Raw genomic sequence first — 25,168 nt, forward strand, 5'->3', positions numbered from 1 at the left:
TGGAAGCAGCGGGACCTCAGACAAGTAACTTAAAGATCACTGAGCCCTAACTTCCTAGGGAAGCTTCCTGTTATAGGGAACAGGCTGTTTCCTGTTACAAGCTTCTTCCTGCTATAGGGAGATGAAAATTCCTAGGAAGGGTTCTTGTAAGGATTGGAAATACTATTTACAACGTGTCTAATTTCATGCCTAGCGCAAAGTGGGTTCTTTTTTTTTTTTTCCTTCAAATTTTTATTGAAATTCCCATTTGGCAACATGCGGTGTAATGTTTATTTCAGGTGTAGAATTTAGCGTTTCAACACTTACCTTAGGACACCCGGTGCTCATCACAACACAAAGTGGGTTCTTAATCAATGGCACTTATGCTGGCTGTTTTCCCATGGCGAAGAACTGGATCATAGTTCTCTGAAAGGGAGAGAATTTACAGCGTACTAGCTTAGTTTTTTCAGTGGTATTTTCTCTATAAAGATTAACACAAGGTTAATGATGCAAAGATTAATACCTCTTATGATATCATAGCATGTAACGACCAAAGCTGAGGTAAGACCATTATTTGAAGAGTAGGATGGAGACTCCCTGTCTTGGTCCTGTCCTTAGGAAGGGCCTTTCAAAGACAAGACTGGGCACAGCCATCCCAGATCTAGAAGCCACCCTCAGAAGAGGAATCAAGATGGTTGGTGGTCATGTCATGAGTATCGTATCGATCGAAGAGCGATGAGTGTGATTAGTTGTCCCCCTCTCTCATTAATGAATTAGCACATTTAACAAATGTTTATCAAGCACATCCCGTGTCAGGCTTTGTTTTAAGTCTTAGAATAAAAGAGAACAAGTCTTCTGCTTCATGGGGCCCCTGACCTCCCATAACATTCCTATCACTAGATCAGGGACCGAGGTCTTGAAAGCCAACATTCCAGAGTAGGCTATCCACTAGGGTTCGTAGGCACTGGCTGCATGTGGGTTTTCAAATCCAAATTTGTAATTTAATCAATTAAAATTAAATAAAATTTAAAATTCAGCTCCTTCAGTCACATAAGCCACATTTCAAGCACTCACTAGCCACATGAGGGCTGCAAGCAGAAAGAGCATTTTTGCCATCACAGGAGTTCTACAGGACAGCACTGCCTGGAGGCTTTGCAAGCCCACACCATATGCACGGTCACAGGCCTACAGGATCGGCGGCACGATCAGTGTGTCCACAGCTGTCTAATCTTCCAGAGCTGTCCCAGGCATGCTCTCTGATGAGAACTGAGGCTAGACATTCTCTGCTGCATCTCCACTAGCTTTCCTCCTTGAATAATCATCAGACAGGAGAGACCCTAGCTTGTCTATAATCAAGTCTTCTTGTCTGGAAAAATGTCCATTATTTTCCAGCTCATCCAGCACCTTCTTTATACTTTATCTGCCTAAGCACCAAGGAATGAATGGAGGACCTACCTATTGACCCCCGTCTGCTTCATCTGACCCCTTGGACCCATTTGCTTCCCCCATTATGGTTTTCTCATGGAGCCCCAATCTTGTGGCTTTCACATTTCGGTTGAGATAACTACTCTGGGTCTTTTCTACTTTGCTACCATGGCTGGACACAACTCATTGGCTCAGACCCTTGGCACGATTTCTTAAAAATCCCTTTATATACACATCCTCTGGCCTTCCCTTACTACTTGGTGCTGAATGTCTCATACCAGCAGGAAATGACCAAGCTGCTGGTTTTATAATATTCTTTAACAAACTTAAGAATATCCTAAAATTCTAATATTAGTAAATTACCATGTCATGAAACTCCATGGTATCAGGATTCATGCTTGAGGTGTTCCCAGCCAACCACACAGAATCGAATGCCTGACACACATGAACTCGTTGTTGTGTATACTGTGCTAACTGTTCAATTGTAACTTGAAAACAATGCAGAAAGCTCAGGACAGTCTGTCACAGTAGAAGGACATTGGCCTGGATAATAAAACTTTCAGTTTGATTTCAGAGTGAATCAAAGGATTGATTCTTTTATGTAACCAATTTATCTTCCTCGTTACCTTATGACTGAGCTAAAATTTAAACTGGTGTCCCTTAACATGTAAGCATGTTAGATGGCCTCACCTGCTCATTTTTGCCTTCCTGGTCCCTTCTTCCCTTTGAGCAGCTCAAGCATAGGTACTACTCAGGCACACAGTGTGTCTGGGCAGATCCTTTCACTCTGAAAACACAGATTCACTGTTGTGGGTTCTCCGTGAATACTGGCCGCTGGCTGCCTCACCCACGTCATTTTTCACCCTCTCTCCTTCCCTCTCTGTCTTGACTTACACCTGGCCGTCTCACCTTCTCTAAATGTATCAAATATGTTCCAGCCACAGGCCATTTGCACCTACCATCCTGTCTCTGAAATAGCTACTTTCTGGGTGTACATAAGTTCAGTCCCTCTCTTCATTTATGTATTTTTCTCAGAAAACACTTCCTTGAGAGTTCTATTCCCTTGTTCTCTTTAAAATTCCTGTAGCAGTTTCCACTAACAGAAAATACGACATACACATTTATAGACTATCTATTCCCACTAGAATGTAAATGCCATGAGAGCAGAGACAGTATCAGTTGACTCTTGCTGCATAATAAATCACACCAAAACTCAATGGCTAAAAACAGTAGCCATTTAGGGGCACCAGTGGTTGAGCATCTGCTCTTGGCTCAGGTCATGATCCTTGGGTCCTGGGATTGAATCCTGCATCAGGCTCCCCCTAGGGAGCCTGCTTCTCCCTCTCTCTGCCTATGTCTCTGCCTCTCTCTGCATCTCTCATGAATAAATAAAATCTTAAAACAAAACAAGACAAAACAGTAGCCATTTATTTAGCTCCTAACTCTATAGCTTGGCAATTTGGACTGTGCTCTGCTGAATGGTCCTCCAGTCTGGGGCAGGTTTGGTTGATCTTGACTACAGCTTGCTCAAACATCTGCATTCATTAACTAGGTTAGCAGAAAGCTGGCCAGGCTTTGGCTGGGCTATCTTGTTTCTTTTCCATGTGAACTCTTACCCTCTAGCTGTCTAGCTTGAACTTACTCATATCACAGTCAGGGCTCCAATGCACACCTGATTTTTGTCTCCTTGAATGAATCACATTTGTGACAGGGCCATTAGCCAGCTGAGATTCAAGGAGTAGAGAAATAGATGCAGCCTCTTGCTGAAGGGACCTGTAACACCTTTTTGTAGGATCCCAGATTCAGGGTGTGTGTGTGGGGGGATTTGTGGTTATTTTTATCCTCTCAGGAACTATATTTGTTCTAGTCACTTCTGGATCTCTAGCATTATACAGTGGCTGGCTCTAAATAGGCTTTCAACAAATACTTTTTGAATGACTAGAGGTAACTGCAGAGGCCCCAAACAAGGAAACACCAAATCTGTTGGAACACCGTCACAGATGGATGCTAGGGCTGTGACTGTCACCGCTAAGCACCCACCATCACCCCTTGCCTCACGGCTCCCACAGAAGATGTGCTCCAAAGTTCTCCCTTTGTTTTGCTGGCCTAAGGCATGAAATCAGCTGAGACTTCCGATTGGCCCAGCTTAGCTCAGGGACTGCCCTGTGACATGGAGGGGAGAGGTCAGGCTACAAACACATACTCTAATTCCCACGAAATAAGAAGGAAATGGATACTCCTCCTCAAATTCCCGTAGACATCCAATATAGATACACTATTTAAGAACCTGTCCCAATGCCTATGTTTGGTTAATTGATAACAATGGTTGCTATCGGGCAGCCTGGGTGGCTCAGCGGTTTAGCGCCGCCTTCAGCCCAGGGCATGATCCTGGAGACCCGGGATCGAGTCCCGCATCGGGCTCCCTGCATGGAGCCTGCTTCTCCGCTTTTCTCTCTGCATCTCTCATGAATAAATAAATAAAATCTTAAAAAAAAAAAAAACAATGGTTGATATCCATCTGGACACACACACACACACAGTATTTTGCAGAGGAGGGAAACTTTAAATTCAGCCAAATAACAATTCTCTCCAGAAACAGCTGTTTGGTGAATGAATTAGTTATTTTGTTTCTTTAAAAAATCATGTGGCTTGCTCAAAGAGGCTGCAAAGTTCTCCGTGTACCATTATCATTACAAAGGGATCATTAGAATGAGTGGCTAGAAAGTGCTCTATCATTTAAAGCAGTCATATGGGATAACACACAAAGACCCTGTATCACTGTCACTTGAATAAATATGTGTATTAAAAAGGGGAATACCTAGAATTGGTTACTGTCGTGCAGCGCAGCAGACAATTTCAATTGTATTGTATAAAGACTTAGAAGTAATAATAGGATCTCATGGCCTTTAAATCAAAGCTTCTTAAGAAGAAAAGAGAAGCTATAGAAAATAACCCACACAAAACTGGTATAATTTTTCATTTATTCCCTCCAGGCTTTAGAAGGCAGTTACATAACCACCAGCACCCTGACACGCATGCGTGAACACGCACCTACACCATAGTGCCCCAGTTTGGGATGAGATTCCTAACTTGAGGGCTGTGGTTTCAAGGAGTGGGAGGAAGCTAGCGGCAGGTGGGGCTGGACGCCCGCGCCCGTGGCCTGCCCACCCCCCTGGCCCTGCCATGCCAGGAACTTGAGACTCCTTTCCAAGGGCTAGCACCTGCCTTTCTCTGCCGGAGGGCTTTCTCTAACCTCGGAAGCCTGCTTTCCTGTTTGGCAGGCCACGAACAGCAGACAGTTAACGCTCCTTGACCAGCAGCCCTCACCCAACAACCAAAGGAGTAGCATACAAATGCCCAAGCCCCCCCCCCCCCTTTGAACAGGACAATTCCGAGGCATAGGTTCCCCCAAGAGAACCCGTCTGCCAACTTTCCCCGGGTAGGGATGAAGCTCAGCAGCCCACAGGGGCAAGTGCTCAATAAAGCAGCTTTGGTGGCTGTCCCCTTTTCTGGTTTATCCCCCCAGCCCCCTGCCAGAGCCTCCTTGCCTTCCGAATAAATTGCTGCCTGCAGGGTTGGTTTATACAGGAAGAGAAAACTAATACAAAGCTCCAACTTTCCAACCACCCTCTCCCCTAAGAGACAATCTGCCAGGGTGGTTCCTTGGAGCTCCATGGTTTTAGAATGTGGGCCAGGTGAGAACACAGAACCCCCGAGGGAAGCCTCAGGTCAAGCATTGTGAGCTATTTATTTATAGCTTAAGGAACAGGTCGGATTTGACAGGAGGATGCTGAGGGTTTGGGGCCTCGAGGAATGCACACCCAGGGTTGGGGAAGGAGGAAGGAGAAGGGCGAAGCAGGGGTCTCACCCACCCCCATCTTCTCCCTGGGTTTGGAAGAGTCATGCTAGGGTGGGCTCAAATCAGAACACTGCAGATGAGGCCCATCTCCTTGATTTCACTTGCAAGTCCTGCTTTCTCTAAACCTCTAATGTCTTATCTTTAAAATGGGAAGAATAATAATACTACTGACATCTGAAGTTTGTTAGAATCCAATGAAGCGCTCCACGGAAAGCGCAAAACCCAAGCGAAGCCTGGCCCCTGGTAAATCTAACAGGGACTTCACTGTGAACGAATACTTTTTTTATGATTCTCTTTGTAATTGTAAATAACAGAATTAAACCCTGAGCTTTGGGATCCCTGGGTGGCACAGTGGTTTGGCGCCTGCCTTTGACCCAGGGCGCGATCCTGGAGACCCGGGATCGAATCCCACGTCGGGCTCCCGGTGCATGGAGCCTGCATCTCCCTCTGCCTGTGTCTCTGCGCCTCTCTCTCTCTCTCTCTCTCTCTCTCTCTCTCTCTGACTATCATAAATGAATAAAAAAATGTAAAAAAAATAAATAAACCCTGAGCTTTGAAAAATTAAATAAATAAATAAACCCCGAGCTTTGGATTTGTCCTCCTGACCTGCCAAGGGTCCAAGATCAAAGAGTAACAAAAAGTCAGAGTTGTTGCTCTGTTTCTAGCCACCGCCCCCCCCCCCCCGGCCCCTGCCCCCGGTCTCTGGTTCAGGGGCGCACACACCCAGCCCTGCTGACTGTTCCAGTCCATTTCCTTCCTGAGCTGGAACTGGGCGACCCCAGGGCAGGGCGTGGAGGGACAGGGATCTCACGTGCTTTGAGAGATGCACAGCAATTGCAACAACAACAAAAAAGGGAGAGTGCTCCTGGCTACAAGGTTAAAGTCTCCTGTAAAAAGCGCATTATCCCAGATCCTCTCCTGCTCCGCTCCTCTTCACCGCGTGAGCCATTCTGCAGCGCCGGCAGCCGTCCAGAGCCATTTTTCAGGCGCTTTGCAGCAGATGTGATCATTATAAAATGCACCATCAGAGGACTATGGTATTTATTTGTTTTCCTTAATTTCAATTTTTACTAGCTTTCCTTTAAAGACAGCAAGGCGCAGATTGAGCCATAAACTGTCAGATTCCGTATCTTCTGAGGCTACCAATTTCCTAAAATGTGAGATGATTTAAATTTCCAATCAAACGGACAGATAGGAAAATACATTGCAACTCTGGTAAGAGTTGTAAAGCTCTCAAGCTCTGTTTTGCCCCTTTTAATCTTTATCAGCACAGAGTATTGATACGGACAGAGAGAAAATAATTGCACGTGCAAAATGAGAAGCGGTTCACCAGAACCAGGTCGGGGTAGGGGTGGGGAAGGGGGGCTGCAAGTAATTCCGGACGCCTCATGGAAGAACCCGCTTTTTGTCCTGGCCCAGCGGGCTTGGGCGTGATGTCAAGAATCAAGAAGCTCGTGCAAACTGCCCGTTAAGAATTAGTAGGCTGGATGGCTGGAATCCTGCCTGGAACCGAGTTCTGGAAGCCAGCCACATCAAAACTAATACGTTGCAAAGCCCAATCCAGACAATGACGATAAGTCCACTGTGGGAAACATAACAGGTGACACTGGTTTTCTTATTGTTGTTGCTCTGGCTTGTTTCGGGCTGCTGGTTTGTTTTGCCTTTGGCCAGACAAGATGCAGGGAGAAGGCAGGACATCCTCTTGGAGCGCAGTGTCCCTGATGGAACCGTTTGCCTGGCGACTTTAACACCTAGGAGCTTGCTTGCCTGGTGCTGGCAGATAAGGATTTGAATGTGAGGAGCGGAGGGTAGGAGCCCGAGGGGGTGGAAGGCGGGAAGCAAGCTAGAATACACCGCGTCCCTAAGCCAGCTTTGACCGTAAGCACTTGAGGCTCCGGCCTGCTGGAGCCTCTGGTGGCTGCAGACACAAGCCTCAGAGCTGTCCCCCTCCGCAGCCAAAGAGGCTGGGCTTTTGCCCCACAATTCCTGATGGAAACCGGGCTTCCAGGGTCATCAGCTCCAAGGGCGGAGCCAGACCCTGGGAGTCCATGGGACCGTGCCCGCAGAGGAGAGGGGACAGGGCACCAGCAGCATCTGCTGCGAAGTCCACTCTTCATGGAGGACTCTGTTCCCGCCACAGGCCAGCTGGTGGCCGGGAGCCAAAGCAAGCGCCAGGAAAACCCGATTCTAGGAAGAGCCAGCAGGCCTGCAAAAAAAGGCAATGGTCCTGCAAACATGTGGTGATGTTTTGCTAGGCGCACGGTTGTGGGCTCGGCAAAGGGTCCTCTGAGGGGATTTGCAATGCCTATCAAACCACCCAGAAAGGAGCTTCCAGCCCCGCGGTGTGATGGTGCTCAGTGGGTAACAGGCATGGAAAAGCGAAGGCCTCCGGGGACGCTGGGCTCATTAAACGCAATCCTGTTTCTCCTTCCTTCACTGCTGAAACACACAAGCCCAAATCTCCCAAAAGCCCTAAATTTGCAGCCATAGTCATCTCTTTAATTACTGTGTCTGGTTCACTTTATTTGCAATCATGGGAGCTTTTTATAGCCCTTTCACATCTCTGTGCGAGGTGTCAAAGACTCCTGAAAAACCCAGTGGGGGAGACGTAAGGGAAAGTGCTCGCTCAGGCCAATGAGTATGCCACTGCCCTTTCTCTAGGTCACTGAAAAGGTAGTTAAAGCTGCTCAAAACCGAAGGAGACAGAAGCTGGCAAAGCACTAAGGTCAGAGGGTCCACAGGACTAGATTGATCAAAATATGGGGCAGTCTAAGTAGTTTACGGAGTACGTACAGAGTATGTTCTAGCAGATCCTCCCGTCAGAACCAAGGGCTTCTTTCCCAAGGAGTGCTGTGGGCTGACAGCGCGTGGCCTGGGTACTGTCTAGGGAATGATCTTAGCGAAAGGGGCTGCCATGCCAGGGAGGCGTCCCTTCCCTGGAAGTAACCCCCCTCCAGTCTATGAAGGGTACAAGCCCCCTCCACCTTGCCTCATTTGGGGTTCTTCTGAAGGTTGTACCAATTCCAGAGCTCCCTTTGGCTGGGCCCGCCATTGCATGCACACAGTCACACAATTCAGCTGCCTTCCAAACAGGGAGAGCCCTCCCCAGTTAACTTCCTAAACGCAAAGTACTGCTAGAGTCTATGTCTTGGGGAGCCCAACCTAAGGCAGCTGCACTCCATAGTTTCTGTATGAAATGGCAGATGTGCTGGGGCCCTCCCTGTCCAGGTGTTTCTGGAAAGTGCTATGTTGAGGAAAATATGCTCAAGGCAGAAAAGGCACACCAAGGGTGGTTGGGAAGGACCCGGGTGCCTGGCATTCCCATGTATATTATCCTACAGTGTCTCATTGCATTCTGAAAAATTCGTACATTGAGAATGATTGAAAATGTTAGTGCATAAAAATTTAAATTTCTGCACTGTAAAATAAAGAACTAGTACCACAAACAAGGTAACAGGACAAGTGAGAAATTGGGGAAAGGATCTGCAATATATGTGAGAGACAAAGTGATAATTTTCTTCCTATGTAAAGAACTCGTCTTGAAAAATAATAATAATAATTTAAGAAGGCCAGCCATCAAAAAAATAAAAAGGACAAGGAGAGTGAATTGAGTTGGCAGAAAAACAAATGATAAAATGGTCTTTTCACTTATAAAAAGATATCCAACCTGACTCACAAGAGAATGCAAATTAATACTAACGTGAGATGTCATCTTCACCTAACAGATGAATCAAGATCAAAAAGTTGAATAGCAAAAAAAAAAAAAAAAAGTTGAATAGCATGCTGGGTTGGCATATGTGTGAAGTAATAGGTATTCTCATAAAATTCTGGCAGGTGTATAAATTGGTACAACCTTTCTGGAAGGCAGATTGGCAGTTTTAAATCCATAGATCCATTGACTCAACAAGAATTTGGCTCTTCGAAGGGTTGATAAATCCAAAAGGTGTGCAAAGGCACACCTGCAGGGGTATTCATTTTAGCATTGTTTATGGTAGCAAAAACCCAGAATTGTTCACCATTACCTGCGGAAGTAAATAAATGTATAGTAAATCCATTAATACTATACTCTTCACCTGGCTCTGCCCTTCCTGGCCCTGCAAAGGGTCAGGCCCAGGGTGAAAGGGCGCTGAGGTTAGGGGAGCAGACTGACTGTTCAGGCCGTCAGTTAGGCTGAGCCCGCCCCAGTGCCGCCCCACGCACCTCACTTCTTTCCTGGGTTTGGTCAATTTGACCATCATCCCGCTGGGCAGCAGTACCGGATTCAAAACTGTTTTGCAATGTTCTTTCTGATAAACACTGACATCGAAACAGATTGTATCACCATTTATGTTTTAACAGATCACGTAACTAAGTTGCTCTTGCTTTAAGAAAAAATTACTTCTATTGGGAGTGTAAATTCTGGTATTTAATTTTTGGATGTTCAAACTCATCTAAAGGAACTCTTTTTTCCCAGTAAGCTTTCGTCAGGGAGTTTATCAAATAGCTTTCAGTCACAGAATGATTTAAAAGCAAATCTTCCCTAGGTTCATCCTGTTTGTTATGGTCTGAGGCGTCTTTATTCACAAGGGTTCTAAGGATTTTTATATAATCTGTGTCAGCCATAAATTTCTGTGTTAAGGGAGCGAGAATCTTTGGAGCAAAGCTCTCTCAAAATGTTTTTCAAGGTACTAATTTCTGAAAAACAAATCAGAACTTGCCAACCCCAAAGCCTCAGAGATGTTCACCTGCTTCTTCTCGGCAGGATTAAAAATTCTTAAAAGGCCCCTTGGATGTTCTTCAGAGACAAAATTCCAGTGGTAGGAGAGGAGGAAGGCACAGTTCCAGTCATCTGTATCCACTGCCCACCCACTAATGCCTGCTGTCCCTTCCATAGGCGGGTTTGGTATCCTTCTCCTAGCAGGTGTCATTCACACACGCACGTTTCCCCAATTCTGTGCCACACAGGTCACGTGGTACTCTGTCGAATAGTTGCCAAGGCACATCAACCCTGAGTCGCACACCCAGATCTCAGATGCCTGTAAACCCTGGATCAGCACACACTGCCTGCTGACGCAGCTGTGCCCATGAATCCCTCAGACATGACAAGAAAGGACAGGGGATGAACTGCCCCAGGGCTCTTGTCAATCCACTTCGAGCGTCCAGAGGACACATGAAGGCGCGGGGCTATTTCTTTATTTGTGGAGCTCTCCCGATGACAGGGGGAAGGGACCCCAGCTTTTGGAGAATGGAGAGACCATCCCTCATGTTCCACAAATGAACTCCTGCGTCATCAATCACTGGCGCTTGAAAGGGCCTTGATCCCAGGATGCATTATTCTCGACTGTAACCTGCGTGTGGGTTTTAATTGCTCTGGCTAACTGCAGGAGAGACTACCTGCCCGCTGGGCCTCGGAGAGCAACCCCGCCATCGGGTCCCTTGGCAGCCGGGGCGCCGCGAGGCCTGCTGGCAAGGCTGCCTCTGAGCTGCGGTGATTAATACCTTGCTCTGCCAGCCCCTCCCGGCCTCCTGGGCTCCTCCCTCCCTCCGGCCCCTTCCCCTCCTCCTCCTCCCAGCACACCTTCCCACGAAGCCCCTGCTCCCTTCAACCCCAGGCCAGGAATTCAGGGTGAGGCCTGGAAGCTCTAGGGGGAGTCAGTGCCCCTGCTGAAAGCCCCAGCAAATGAAGGGCGTGCGCCAGCCCCTGGCAGGGAGCCTGCTTCTGCCTCCTTGGCCTGATGGATCCTGGGAAGATGTGCCAGGGACTGGTGGGGACGGCCCGTTTTATTAGGAGTCCAGGCTGCGACATGGAGCCCTTCCAAGGTGTCTTTCACATGTCCTTGTTCCTCCTCTAATACGCCAGGATTAACCCTACGCAAAGCACACTGGGCCGCAAAGAGCCTGTAAATTTTCTCTAGAAGCCTGGCTCTAAAATGCTGGCCTGGCTTTTGGCAACCACAGAGCTAAGCAAAGGAGCAGCGACGGGCCCGCCTCCCCTCTGCAAGGCGTGGGCCACACTGGCCAGGAAGCAGAGTGATGGCCCGGGTGGCCCGGCCTGGGTACCGGCGAGGGTGACTGGATGTGGCCCTCGGGCTGTAGAACCAACACTCATTTTCCAGGCAGTCTCTGCCCCACACTCCGAGCACTCCCCATCACTCCTCGCCGGTGCTCGGTGCTCGTGCTCGGTGCTCGGGCCCAGCCAGCCTGAGCAGTGCCAGGCTCCCAGGCTCAGCAGGACTCCACGCTTGCTCTCCTGCTCTGCTGCTGCCTTCTTGAAGCTCTTCGACTCTCTCTTGGAAACGAAAAGCCCTGTCATGGCCTATGGCCGTGGGCCCTGCAAGTGACGGAGCCAGTCCTGCTCCTGGGCTTTAAGGAGCCAGAGGAAGCCCTGCTGGGCAGGAGAACCTCTCCCGGAACACCTCGTGGGTTTGCTGTTTCGAGATGAGGGCTATGGGCTTTCCAGCGTGTGTGGGGGGCAGGTTCTCACAGCCTCACCGTGATGCCTTTCTTTATCGCCAAGGCCCCCTTGACAATATTCTTTTTTTTTTTAAGACTTTATTTATTTATTCATGAGAGACACACAGAGAGAGAGGCAGAGACACAGGCAGAGGGAGAAGCAGACTCCCTGCAGGCAGCCCGATGCGGGACTCGATCCCGGGACCCCAGGATCACGCCCTGAGCCAAAGGCAGATGCTCAACTGCTGAGCCACCCAGGCGTCCCCCTTGACAATATTCTTAAAACGCCGTAGAAATTAATTCCTACTGACTCATCAGTCCACTCCAAGCCCTGCTCTGCGTACTCTGTGTGCATTTTATCATCTAATCCTCACCACGGCACTGCGAGGCGGGCACCATCATTACCCGGTTTTAGAGGTAAGGAAATGGACTCTCAGAGAGCTCAATTTGTCTCAAATCAAACTCAGATGCAGTTAACTCCAAAACGTGTGGTTTTAACCACTAGACCATACGGCTTGATTATAAAAGGAAAATATGTTCTCCGTTCCATTGGCAGTAAGAGTCAAGATTGATGTGTCGATTGTGAGTGCGGGAGATGAAGGCTGGTTGGGAAGAGAAAAGTAATACAAAAACTTTCTCTCCCTCCCCCCCATCCAGTACACAGGAGGATTTAAACTGATATTGCCAGAATACCATAAAGAAACATGAATCTCCTGTAATTTTTTTCCTGTTCACTTTGGTCTGAGCTTTATTTTTAAGGCTGTTGGTTTAGGGGGAACTGTGCACACTTTTGGCTCTTGGACTGTGGGATTCATTATCCCAAAAGGGCTCTCAGGCCTCAGGGTTGGATATCTTCTCAAATGCGTTCACCAGACCAAGGATAGGCCCAGAATCCAACATCAGGGAAGTTTCCACAATTATAACCATCATCATCTTAACAGTCAAAGCCAATGTTGATTCACTGCTATGAGCCACCCATATATACACGTATATATATATATATATATATATATATATATATATATATATATCAACATCTTTAACTCACATCCACCATATAAGGGAAGCATTATGATCGTAATTTTACAGATGAGGACACCGAAGTCTAGAAAGATGAAGTAATTTGGTGAGATCACCTTTCTGGTAACTCTCAGAGCCAGGATTTGAATCAAAAGTCATGCTCTTGGGGCACTTGGGTGGCTCAGTGATTGAGCATCTGCCTTTGGCTCAAGGCGTGATCCCGGGGTCCTCGGATCGAGTTCCACATCAGATTCCCTGCAGGGAGCTTGCTTCTCCCTCTGCCTGTGTCTCTGCCTTTCTCTCTGCGTCTTTCATGAATAAATAAATAAAATCTTAAAAAAAAAAAGTAATGCTCTTCACTGCCACACTATATGAAAGCTGAATGTCCTCTGTCAAAGACACTGTTCAGAGGACAGACACCTGGAGATTAATCATCAGGAGTAGAAGGTCTAGTGAGGACCCCTGGTCCTACAACCACAGTGCCCTTCCCTCTTGCTGCCCCCCGTCCCCCACTGACATACTGCGGGCGGGATGTGTGCTCACTGGGAATGAGACTCCTCTGGATGCAGCCCAGCCAGCACTGGGCTAAATGGTTCTTTATCGATCTTCATTAGATGACAGATGTCCATGACTCAAGAATAGCATCTCCCTCAATTTCCTAACGACCTACCGGGGAGCAATAACCAGTTAATCTAAGAGATCGGGGTAACCCCAAAGTAGTTCCTGATAGATACTGCTTGTAAAACCACTCACCTAAGGACAGAATTCAGAAGTGAACAGAGAAAACATTTCATGGATCCCAATAGCTCATTTAATTTCTTGCTGTACCACAGAGAAGTATCGGTGTCCCTATTGGACAGATGGCAAAGTAGAGATTCAGGGAAATTTAGTAACAGAAGGCCCAGACCACTAAAATAAAACCCAGGGTCTAAACCGTGAGCTGAGTAACATCTCCAAGTCCTGTGCCGGGAAGCCCAGCACCAGCCCGCCGCCTTACACAGAACTGCTTAGAGTCTTCTCTCACAGCATTAACTGTGCTCCCAAGGCCAGGTGTAGCTTCCAACCCTCCCTGCCATGGTATCCTTTTTTTTTTTTTTTTTTAGATTTTACTTATTTATTTGTGAGAGACAGAGGGAGGCAGAGACATAGGCAGAGGGAGAAGCAGGTTCCCTGTGGGGAGCCCGATGGGAGACTCAATCCCAAGACCCCGGGATCAGGACCTGAGCCGAAGGCAGACGCTCAACCACTGAGCCACCCAGGTGGCCCCCTGCCATGGTATCCTAATCAGTCCTAGGTACTCATTGAGGTTTTTCTTGCCCCTGAAGAGGTTCTATACAAACCTTTTTTCTCCGGACTGTGTCATACTAATTCAGAATCATTTTAATGGGACAATTTCATGTTTACAGAATATAGTAATAGCAACTTACCTTCTGCCAAACCCATCTATCTTCTTTTTTCTTCCTTTCTTTCCCTCTAATTCTGTGACTGTGGGAACTGATTATGCTTTAGAAAAAGCATCGCACTAGACGTCATTAACTTTGCAGCTGGAGAGGTTACTGTGCACCAAAGAAAAGCATAATAAGAGAGAGCTTGTGTCTCTCCCTCTGTCCACTCACCACCATCACCTGCGGACGCACCCACTCAGAGGCACACGTGCACACAACCGTGCGCGAGCCCGCAACGTGCACACACCTGCACAGACACACGAGGATGTGCTCACATACATGTGCACACACAGTCCTCCACATACAAACACACACACCTGTGTGTGCACACACAGGATTGGCTCACTCCCTAAGACTCACTGGGAGCAAGGGTTCTTGGAAAGCAGGCTCTTCCTGTAAACAGTGTTCTTTCTGGAAATCGCCCCTGCCCTCTCTACTCAGACACACCCCCTTTTTGCTGGAAGACAGCCTCAGGGACTTACCTGGTGTATTTTATTAAAACAAAGGCTACAGTCACTTTCTAGCAATGACTGCAATGTGACTCCACAGTGTAAATAGAATTTTTATTTATTTATTGAGCAACAGGTTTGTTTTTTTTTTTAATCCACTGACAACTTTTTTCAGACACATTTCCAGGTTTACTCTAGATCTAGAATTATAAAAATCAAGAGCAATTATTACTCGGAAGTGACAATTTTCTTTATAAGGGATTCCCCATGCATGGAAAGAAGTGTCTCAGTGCCTCCAAGACATGGCTAGTAATAAAATCTAACTATATGCCTAGCTTTTCAGAGTCCTCCTTACCCTGTAAAGTTTGGGGGATGATCACCACTGAACCCACTGATATTTATAACTTAAGGTTCTTTGGAATAAACAAAAATGATGCCAAAAGGAACATCGGACTTGAAATCAAAAGTTAAAATGTCTTGAGTAGAATTAATTGCTTGAGACAAAGAAAAAGGAAAACTGCTTCAGAAGGCATTCAGAAATTCCAAAGGTAAACTCAAATAGGTGAGAACAGATGTGATCTGCAGAACTCCCAATGTGGGGCTGCCCTGGAGTCTTTTTCTAAGACTTGCAGTCTTGAGGCTACCTCTATACCCAATGTCCAAATCTCTTTCTCCTCCCTTGCTGCCAGCTAGTCATCAAGCAGGGCTAAATATAGGCCAGCCTTTTCTTGTTGTTTTTCCCTCCACTGGGGAAAGGATCATATTTTAGTCCAGAAGAAAGCAAGGATTGACTACTTTTCCTGGAAAGTGTATGTGTCCAATTCTTAATTTTGCAAGAACCAGGCAGCATAAATTCAGTTTATTAAAACTCTCGCACATTTGAGAGAGTGGTGATATTTATCCCTCCTGAACTTTAAATTATCTTGGGTGGTGAAATAGATCTTTAATTATGTATAGACACAAGACAACAGAACACAATGTGCAGGGTTTCTTTTTATATATATATATATTTCCCAAGAGCAAGAAAATGATAGGTTAAGCATTTAATATTCTTGCAGACTTCATTTTTATTTCCATCAAGTGCTGGAGTAAGTAAAATTTTCATTTTGGCATTAAAAAAAAACCCCTCCGTGGTATGAAATACATAGGTTTAAAATTGGCCTGATGTTTTCCCATTAGATTCAGGAGACTAGGAATTAGCAAGAATAGGCTTTTCCAATTTTCCATGGCATCTAACTTTACTTCTGGAAAGAGCCAGAGAGGAATAATTGTACATGTGCGAAGCACTGTGCACTTTGCCCAAAACATTTACATACAGCATTTCATTTTGAGGCTCACAACCCTGACAGGAGCTGCATTATTCTCTTTTCTGATCCTATCACAATGATGAAGTTAGAAAAGTTAATGGCAAAATACTCAAGGTCTAGAAAAGTCGGGCAATTTGACGAAGGTTTACAACCAATAAATGCAGAGATTTGAACTAGAAGTCAGAATTCCCAAATCCCAAATCAGGCCTTTTGACCACACTTACCACTGGAATCTAATTTTTCAGTAGGGCCTTGGATCTCTGGCAACATGGTATAAGACTTTTCTTTTCTTTTCTTTTTTTCTTTCTTTTCTTTTTAAACATTATGTATTTATTTATATAAGAGTCAGAAGAGCACCAGCAGGAGAGGCAAAGGGAGAGAGAGAATCTGAAGCAGACTCCGTGCTGAGTGCAGAGCCTAACATAGGGTTCGATCTCACGACCCTGAGATCATGACCTGAGCCAAAAACAAGGGTCGACACTTAACCCACTGAGCCACTCAGGTGCTCCTGGTAAGAGATTTCTTAACAGAGGACTCTCAAGGTGGTGCAGGAGAGTGGTCAAGCCCTTCTGAGGAATTCTGGACTGAACCTCAAAGGACCTTCCTCACCCCGCCTCAAACAGCAGTGGTGAGTACACAGGAATTGCCTCTTCTCTAGCTTTGACCTCTCTCCCAAAACCCATTAATCAGTCTGACTACCAGGAGGGCCAGGCTGAGAATGTGCCTTTGGCTGATTATTCCAGGGTCAGTGAGCAAAGGCGCCATGAGCGTTGGCCACCACACAAGTACAGGGAGTGGAAGTGTAACTTAAGGGTCAGGGCCATGACTTTGCTTTCCAAGGGGTATTGGGGACCTGAAAGTGTGCATTTTTTTTTATAAGCCTGCCTTCCTGTCCTGAGTACTTCCACTATGCATTGTTTTGCCTGCAAATGACTAATTCTGTCTCCCAATGCAAGTCCTTTTTATTTGGCAGGAGCGTGGGGGGTGGTGGAGGGGTGGAGGTAGTACACTGTGTAAATCATATTCATTAAAATTTTAATTCCACTGCCTTTATCAGATCCTTTTTTTAAGGTTATAAGGAGGAATTTTTTTCTTTTTTTTTTAATTTTTTTTTATTTGAGAGACAGAGAGAGAACACAAGCAGGGTGAGCAGCAGGCAGAGGGAGAGGGAGAAGCAGACCCCCACTGAGCAGGGAGCCTGATGTGGGGCTCTATCCTAGGACACTGGGATCATGACCTGAGCTGAAGGCAGGCAGGCGCTTCACTAACTGAGCCCCTATCAGATTCTTTATCAGACCTGGAAAGGGTTTCAAACTGGGAGCTGGTGGAAACTGATGGAAGCCTCCCCACGGAAGTGTTTTATTGGGCAAACTCTGAGGTCAATAGTGCTTTCAACTTGACTGCTCCAGACATAGCACTTGCTCCCTTATGCACCACAGGCTCCTGCGTCCCGCAAGATGACACCCACCGCTTACCTGAAGGCAAGTGTCTCAGGCTGTCCCCCTGAACTTTGGTCTCCAGCCTAGGACAAAGCATGGATATTTCCTGATGAGGGTTGAGACACAGGGAGGCAAGAGGCTCAGATCCAGAGAGAATGGGGCATCTTCTCTTTGGAGTAACCAAGCAGTCAAGCGAATCCGAAAAAGAGAAGCTGCCAAGGGAGAAGGGGTTACTGAGATACCACAAAAAACCCACTGGACAGTTGTGCCTCTAATGGAACCACCGCGGTGAGCTCTTGGAGTTCCCCCTACCTCCATTGCAAAAAGCTGACCCTTTAGCACCAAAGGGCATCAGGAAGAGGAGGTCCCTCCCTCTCCTCACCCCCCACAGCCCACACCCTGGCACAGGGCGCAGGGTAGATTTCTCTCCTAATCCCAAGGCAGGAAGTACGAGACCTGGTGACTAGCGTCCTACTCTGTGGAAATGTGCTCTCATTGGCTTGCTCTCCATCCTCACCGCCTCGGTCACATGACAAACTCTTTGCAGAGTCCCCAGTCCTCTGCCACCCTGTGCCTCCTGGAGACACACTTACTGCTTTTGATCTCCTTTTGATGGGCTAACCCCTCTGCACAGGCGGATCTGTTGTTTGCATGCACTCTTTTTAAACTGATGAAGAAGCAGAGGTACAGCAGTGGCTCCTTTGATTTTTATCTTCCGCATATTGACCATAAATCCTCTCGTGTGTTTTTAGAAGTGACTTGCTTCCTTCCCGATTTTATTTTCAGGAGGTTAAGAAAGTAACTGGACAAGGAGTAAGGACTCCAGGCATTGTGATTGTGGCCATGCACTAGACGCGTGCCACTCTCTGCTTGTGTTCCAACTGGGCACAGCAAGCAAACAGAAGCATCTTTTCTTAAGTACCTCTAGTCGTCATGTCGAGATCTGAAATTACAATAAGGGACAAGATTATTGTTATTTTATTATGAATCTATATTTATATCTGCTTCGTTCCAGAAACGATTCGAAGCAGCATTATGTATGAATTTCTGATCCATGTGTGGGAGCAGTTCCATTTGGTTTTTTTGGTTTTTTGTTTTTTACCAAATCCACTTGTTAATGATTGATATGTTAATGATGTGATTAATCCATTGGGCTTGATTCATTTATATCATCATTTACATTTCATCAAGATGTATTTTCAAGGAGACACTTGATGTCCTCAAAATGCTCCATTTCTCAGCATGGGGACTGCTATTTGCCATTTAAGCAAACCAAATCTGACTTTCTAACTGACAGGGAAGCTGCAATCTACGTGTGTGGAGGTGAAGGAAGCCCACCAAGGCTTCCAGAACCCTGGAGGAGCCCACTTGTTCTTACGCCTCTGTTTTTTTTTTTTTTTTCATAAGGTACATTTCTTGATAAGATACACAGGTCTGTACAATGTCTAAAAGGAATCTAGGAGAGAATAATCACCACCTACCCCCAGAAGGCTGAAAAAGTGCCCAAAAAGCCTTGGGCCCCAGGCACTAGAACGGCCCTGCAGCCGGTGAAGAAAGCTATGTGGGTGAGTACTGGTCTGTGACACCTCACAGTTAGGATGCAACCTTCTGGGCCACATCGGTGTAGGCAAAAGTGGAGTCGAGTTCACGGGAGACAGAAGAGTTAGGCCAGAAAGGGGGCACGTGAGTGTTTTCAGTAGGACACAGAACATGAAAACGTTTTGAATGCACAGTGAGAAAACTGGCCTCTGCTTTCATTTTTATTTTCAATTCCCTTTCAGGGCTTCCAAGTACCTTCAGGAGAAAGTCTCTACTGAGTGGTAGTAGACATTTAACACCCCTCTCACTCCGGCTAAGTTGAACTGGCTAAGTAAGGAGCTGGCATTGGGCTAAGAACTGGGCAAGCAACAGTAACTAGCTCCAATCTAGTGATTTGCTTCCTTTTTTGTTGTATTTGGATTAATGGTGAGCTTCTCTTTCTATCAAGGAATGCTAGTTGTCTGCTGAGGTAGTGATGCGAAGGTCTTGTTTAAAATAAATGTATTTAAGTATTTTTATTTTTTTTAAGATTTTATTTATTTTTTCATGAGAGACACACAGAGAGATAAAGAGAGGCAGAGACACAGGCAGAGGGAGAAGCAGGCTCCATGCGGGGAGCCCAATGCAGGACTCGATCCCAGGACCCCAGGATCACGCCCTGAGCCAAAGGCAGATGCTCAACTGCTGAGCCACCCAGGCGTCCCAAGTATTTAAGTATTTTTAAATCAATTTGCAAAAATTAAAATAAATTATTATATAGGTGACATGTTAATGGTGACATTTGGGGCACAGGAGAAAAACATAAAGGGTCTTTGATGCAAGACATGAAGCTGATGTCCTGAGAACAAAGTTGGCATCAACCCCAGAAGAGTGGAGTCTGAGACCAATATTCCTACTGATAAGCCACAGGAGGGGATGAGTGTCTAGCTATTGATCTCCCCATCTATAAACTGGAAATGATAAAAATATTAACTTGACTTCTTCACAGATTTGTGCTGAAGGATCAAATGAGACAGTGTAAGGGAAAGCCTATTACAAACTGTGAAGTATGATATCCATGTAAGGGATTATCACAATACTTGAGCATGTGGGGAAGGATCAGGGAGGATAAAAGCAAGCCAGGCGGAAGAAAATTAATTAGTAGAAAGTTCTACCATCCTGTTAGGTAGATGGGCCTGGGTTTGGGGGAAGGCAGGTAGTGGCCCAGGTTATCATTTGGTTTGTACCATGAGGGCAGGGATGAGAGGGAAAGAAATCAAAAACAAAAAGAAAGGCCTGCAGGGAGAGAAGAGACAGCCGGGGAGACCTCGAGTCTGGGCGAAACCATCATGAGGGTAAAACCACCACTAAACCACCACAGAAGGCTCTGTGCCCCTTCCCCACCTGCTCCTGCCCCCCCACACGGCTGCCTTCCGCTGGGCCCTGGAGCATGCAGCCAAGCGCTCTGGGCCCACCACACGGGTGGCTGCTGGGTGGCCTGCCTGAGGTGTCCTCGGAGGGGACAGAACGGGGAGAGCAAACCCACGAGGCTTCCCTTGACTTTTCACAGCCAGGGCCCAGTACAGAACCTGAGAGAATGGGGCCCAGGAAGCATCTGTGCAGTGAGCGCAAGGATGAAGACATGGAGGGAGGAAAGGAGAGAGAGAGAGAAATAAAAAGCAAGGAAGGAAGGAAATACAAGTGCCAGCTTGCAGACCACAGCCCCAAAGAGCTCAGGTGGTGAGGCCAAGGCCAGCATCACCTCCTGCCCCTTTGCTGTAGCAGTGACAACCAGGAGGCAGCAGTGGAGCCAAGTGCGGGACCTGGAGTCCTATGGAACTGAATGTCACCCTCCCTTTGGCCATCTGCTCGCTGTGGGGCACAGGGCACGTTCCCACCTTCACCGACCGTGTGTCTCACGGACACCATGGGAACGCGCAGGCCGGCCTCATGGAGTTATCGAGATCAAATGGGAAAAAACACGTGCACACGGTAGATGGGCCAGGGTTGTAGCTTTAATTCCTACGGCTGTTGTTGTTATTACATATGCTCCACAAAAATGCAGAGGAATTATTTTGATTCTGTAAAAAGTGTGACACGATATGGATTTTCATTCCATAAACAGATTCTTATACTTTGCTTCCTAATTAGACTGTATCTGTCATGCCTGTAATTCCTGTGTAATTAAATTGAAATTAAATGTCAATTTACTTTGAATTACAGAGTAATTCTATGTATACATGCCACGCAATCTGCATTTTGTTAGGAGATGACAACCAAAAATATCCTGACAGTCCCTCTGTAATTACACAGTGATCTGATTAAGATCAGTGTGACAAACTACCTGCCAAGTCCTGAAGAAGAAAAACTAGGGGCTGCTGGAGGGGTCGGCAGAGGTTAGGTGTGGGAGGGGAGGGGGAGCTCACCGCTGACCCTGCCGCTCCCCCTTCAACCCACAAAAATCCTGAACCAACGGTGATCATGTGCGCAGGCAGTGGGGGTGATCTTTTAAAAGAAAAAAAGAGAGAGAGAGAGAGAGACCTTAATTATAGAACATGCTAACTGGCACTGCCTCCTCTTCACTCTCTAACCCAGCAGTTTTAATTAGGTTGGCATCTGAGGTCCCGAATCCCCCATACCCCAAAGACAGTGATAAATGGAGAGAGAATATTTCAAACCTCATCCAGGAATTTTATCTTTCTATCACACATATAAAATGGCTTCCATCCTCCAACTTTAAAAGAGAAAGAGAGAGAGAGAGATGGAAATAATTCATATTCCATTCTTCTGTACCCAACACGCAGGTTGACGTTATATCATTCCTGAGTGCAGGGGCCCTGGGAAAGGTGAGGTAGGTGGGCCCTGGGCTGGGGGGGGGGGGGCAGAGGCGGCCAGGACAGGGAGGAACCAGGTCAGGAGCTCCCATCTGGGAAGACGCTCACAGACATGGAGGCACAGAAATGGAAAAATCACCACCCGTGGTTTCTCCCTCATCTCCTTGCCCCAAGTCTACTCTGTGACTTTCCCTCAGCCTCCCAGAACCTGGCTTTGCCCCTTGGTGCCCTCCTCACCCGGGAAAGCTTACTCCCGTCAGTCAGCTAAACTCAATCCTGACACTCCTTTGGGATGAGGAACTGGTTATTTTCCATTTCCTCAGCAGAAGTTTCCTTTCTCTGCTCCTCCTCAGGCCTCAGACCCTGTCCTGGTTGAGCCTGCAGGGCCCCCAGTGCCAGCCGTGGGGGCAGTGGGAGGACCTCAGAGCTCACAGGCCCCAGAGCCCGGCAGAAGGGGCAGGGCATGGGCTCTCTTTCTTACAAGATCTGACCCCAAACAAGTTGTTTGACCTCTATGAGCCTCCATGAGCCTCAGTTCTCCCAAATATAAATGGAAATGAATATAAACTGTCCTGACTATTGCATAGGCTCGTTGGAAGGACCCCTGAGCTACAGTAGATGGAGATGTATAGGAAAAAGTAAAGACCCAGGTTTGGTACTACGATCATCTCCATAGGAACTATGTTAGAGTTCTCTCTTTTGCAGACGACTAAAAAGCCAAAATGTCCACGGTGGATGTGGCTTTGGGCCTGGCCAGGTTCAGGAATCACGCAGTGTCGATAGATCCCGTTTCTCTGCATCTCCAGCCTCTGCTGTCAGCAGTGTGGCCTTCACCCTCAGACCCCATGCAGGACCTCATGACCGATTCAGCTCACATCCCACTCAGATCAAATTCAGTGAGAAAGAAAAAAAAATTTCAGTGGGAAAGAGCATATCCCAGAAGCACGGTCTCCAATCCCAGAACGCATGATGCTACGATCACTTGGTCACAAACTAACCACCGTGACCAAGGACATCAGCGATGTGAAGTGGATTCTGATACACTTGCCCAAGAATTTTTTAAGGTCACTGCAATTGTTGCATGCATTTCTTGTGTTCTGAATATTTCAGAATTTTGCATAACGGGCAACATGGAAAAGTCAACAGTTTCTATTTTTCTATCTGCCAAATTCCATAAAAAGTACAACATTCTCTATGAAAAGGAATTTGTTATAGCTGAATCTCTCTTAAATCTCAGCCTATCACTGCTCGAAAGGTAAAGCCATCTATCATCTGTGGTTGCCTTTTCCATCTATTTGGTCATTCTGGAATGTATCTCTAGGACTTCGGCTCCACATGTTGAGCTTGGCTTTTCCTTTAACATTGATTTTAACTTGGCATGGCTCTCTTGATCCAGAAGGTCAATTCAGCTGTTCACAAACCAATAAAGCTACATGTTTGTCCTTGCCTTTATGTTTTCCTTTTTGTTGAACTAATTATTATCTGGACAAGGGAATTGAAAATTCATAGGGTATATAAAGAGATACATGGCAAAGCAAGTGCCCCTAGGCCACAGGCCCAGAGTCTGTCACTATTAAATACCCGTGTGTCTTTTCAAACACATGGGTGTCCCATGTCTATACAACTGTTTATAGACATATTTCACTTTTCCCATGAAGGGCACATACTATAATTTTTTCTGCAATTTGCTTTGGTTTCTGTTTTAGTTTTTAAAAAGACACTAGGTCTTTTTTTTTTTTTTTAGATTTTACTTATCTATTTGAGATGCAGAAAGAGAGAGAGAGCACGAGCAGTGATCAGGGGAGAAGCAGGCTCCCCGCTGAGCACGCAGCCCCACTTGGCTCCATCCCAGGACCCTGAGATCATGACCTGAGCCGAAGGCAGATGCTTCACCCATTGAGCCACCCAGGCACCCCAAACACTATGTCTTGAAGAACATTCCATACCACCACTCACAGACTATCTGAGCAGCTACTGATGGGCTGTGATATGCAATTATAAACCATTAGATTAATTACTAGATTATTAGATTAATTACTAGAGGTAGAACTGTCTCATCAATTCATGTGGGCATTCTACTGTTTTTTAAGTTATATTAATTTCAAAAGGTTGTGTATATTCACACAGTACAATAATTAAAAGGTCTAAAAGTGTACTTAGGAAAAAGTAAGCTTCCTGAATGCCACTGTGTGAAAGTCTTACAGTTTCCAATCCTTTGTTACCTACTTCCTTTATATGTGTAAGAAATGCAATGTTCTACACCTTCCTTTTTCTTACTTAACCATGTATCTCTGCTATATGGCCATATGTCAGCATGGCGCTCATTCTTTTTTTACAGCTGAGTAGCATTCTACAGAGGGATGTGCCATAATTTAATTCAGCCAGTCCCCTTTTGATGGATTTGTAGGTTATTCCAGATTTTGTTTTGCTAGTTCAAACAATGCTGCAATAAATAACCTTCTAGACACATAATTTGGCAAAAGGACAAATATGTCCAAAGGAGGATACATTTCTAGAAATAAAACTATTGGGGCAAAAGGTAGTTAGCTATATTTTAAAATAGGGTATCTATTGCCAAATTGCCCTCTCTGGAGGTTTTACCAATTTATATTCCAACAGAAATTCATTAGGCGCGATTATTTCCCCATATTCCCACCTTAACAGAATACACATAATGCATGAAGGAGCTTTTTGATCTTTTCCAAATTGAGAAATTAAGTGGCATTTCCTTATGGCATTAATCTGAGTATCTCTTATGAATAATCATTTTAATATGTTTTAAAAACATGCATATTTCCTTTTATGTGTTCTGACTTTCCATAGTTGTCTATTTGTTTTGTTGGTTTGGTGTTCTCTGCCTTACTGATGCATAGGAGATTTTTGTATACTAAAGAAAGTAGCCCTTTATATGAATTTTAAGTTACAATTTGCCATTTGTCTTTGATTTTACTTCTTCGTCATCCTAAAAAATGGATTTTTATATAGCCCAACTATTGGTCTCTGATATTAAAGGCTTTACATGGTACACAGAAATGTCTTCTTCACCTGGAGTTTATTGTTTTAATGTTTTCTTCTCATTTTTTGGCATTGTTTTAAAAGTTGATAGATTTTGCATTTAAAAATGTTTATAGATACTGATAAACTGCCTTGCAAAGAGTTTATATCAACCTATGCTCCCAGGGACACTGAATGTTCACTCTGTGAAGTGTCTGCTGTTTGTCTGCTATGAATTGTCCATTCTTGCCTCAGTCTTAATATCCTTGAGAGCAAAGACAGTGTCATCGGTTTAATACATCTTAAGTCACAGGAAGGACAATTAGTACAATTCTTATTTTTCCTGGGCATAATTTCTGCCCAAGTAAGGATGGTGTCTCACATCTCTGCTTAGCCACCTTCCACATGCATATATGGTGCTGGGAAGGTAGGTCACGGGTTATCTGAGATCACAGTTCTTGAGGCAC

The 25,168-nt window shown here is 45.9% G+C and overlaps 1 long non-coding RNA gene across 1 annotated transcript; it reads right to left on the reverse strand.

The window, feature by feature from the left end:
• Positions 1-318: 318 nt before the first annotated feature.
• On the reverse strand, positions 319-17,545 carry LOC129495004 (uncharacterized). Its single transcript, XR_008661446.1, has 3 exons — positions 17,392-17,545; positions 14,143-14,271; positions 319-405 (listed from the first exon to the last, which is right to left on the reverse strand). It is a non-coding gene; the product is annotated as an uncharacterized LOC129495004 (long non-coding RNA).
• Positions 17,546-25,168: the final 7,623 nt, after the last annotated feature.

Source organism: Nyctereutes procyonoides, unplaced genomic scaffold (genome assembly GCF_905146905.1).
Source record: "Nyctereutes procyonoides isolate TBG_1078 unplaced genomic scaffold, NYPRO_anot_genome, whole genome shotgun sequence".
NCBI lineage: Eukaryota > Metazoa > Chordata > Mammalia > Carnivora > Canidae > Nyctereutes > Nyctereutes procyonoides.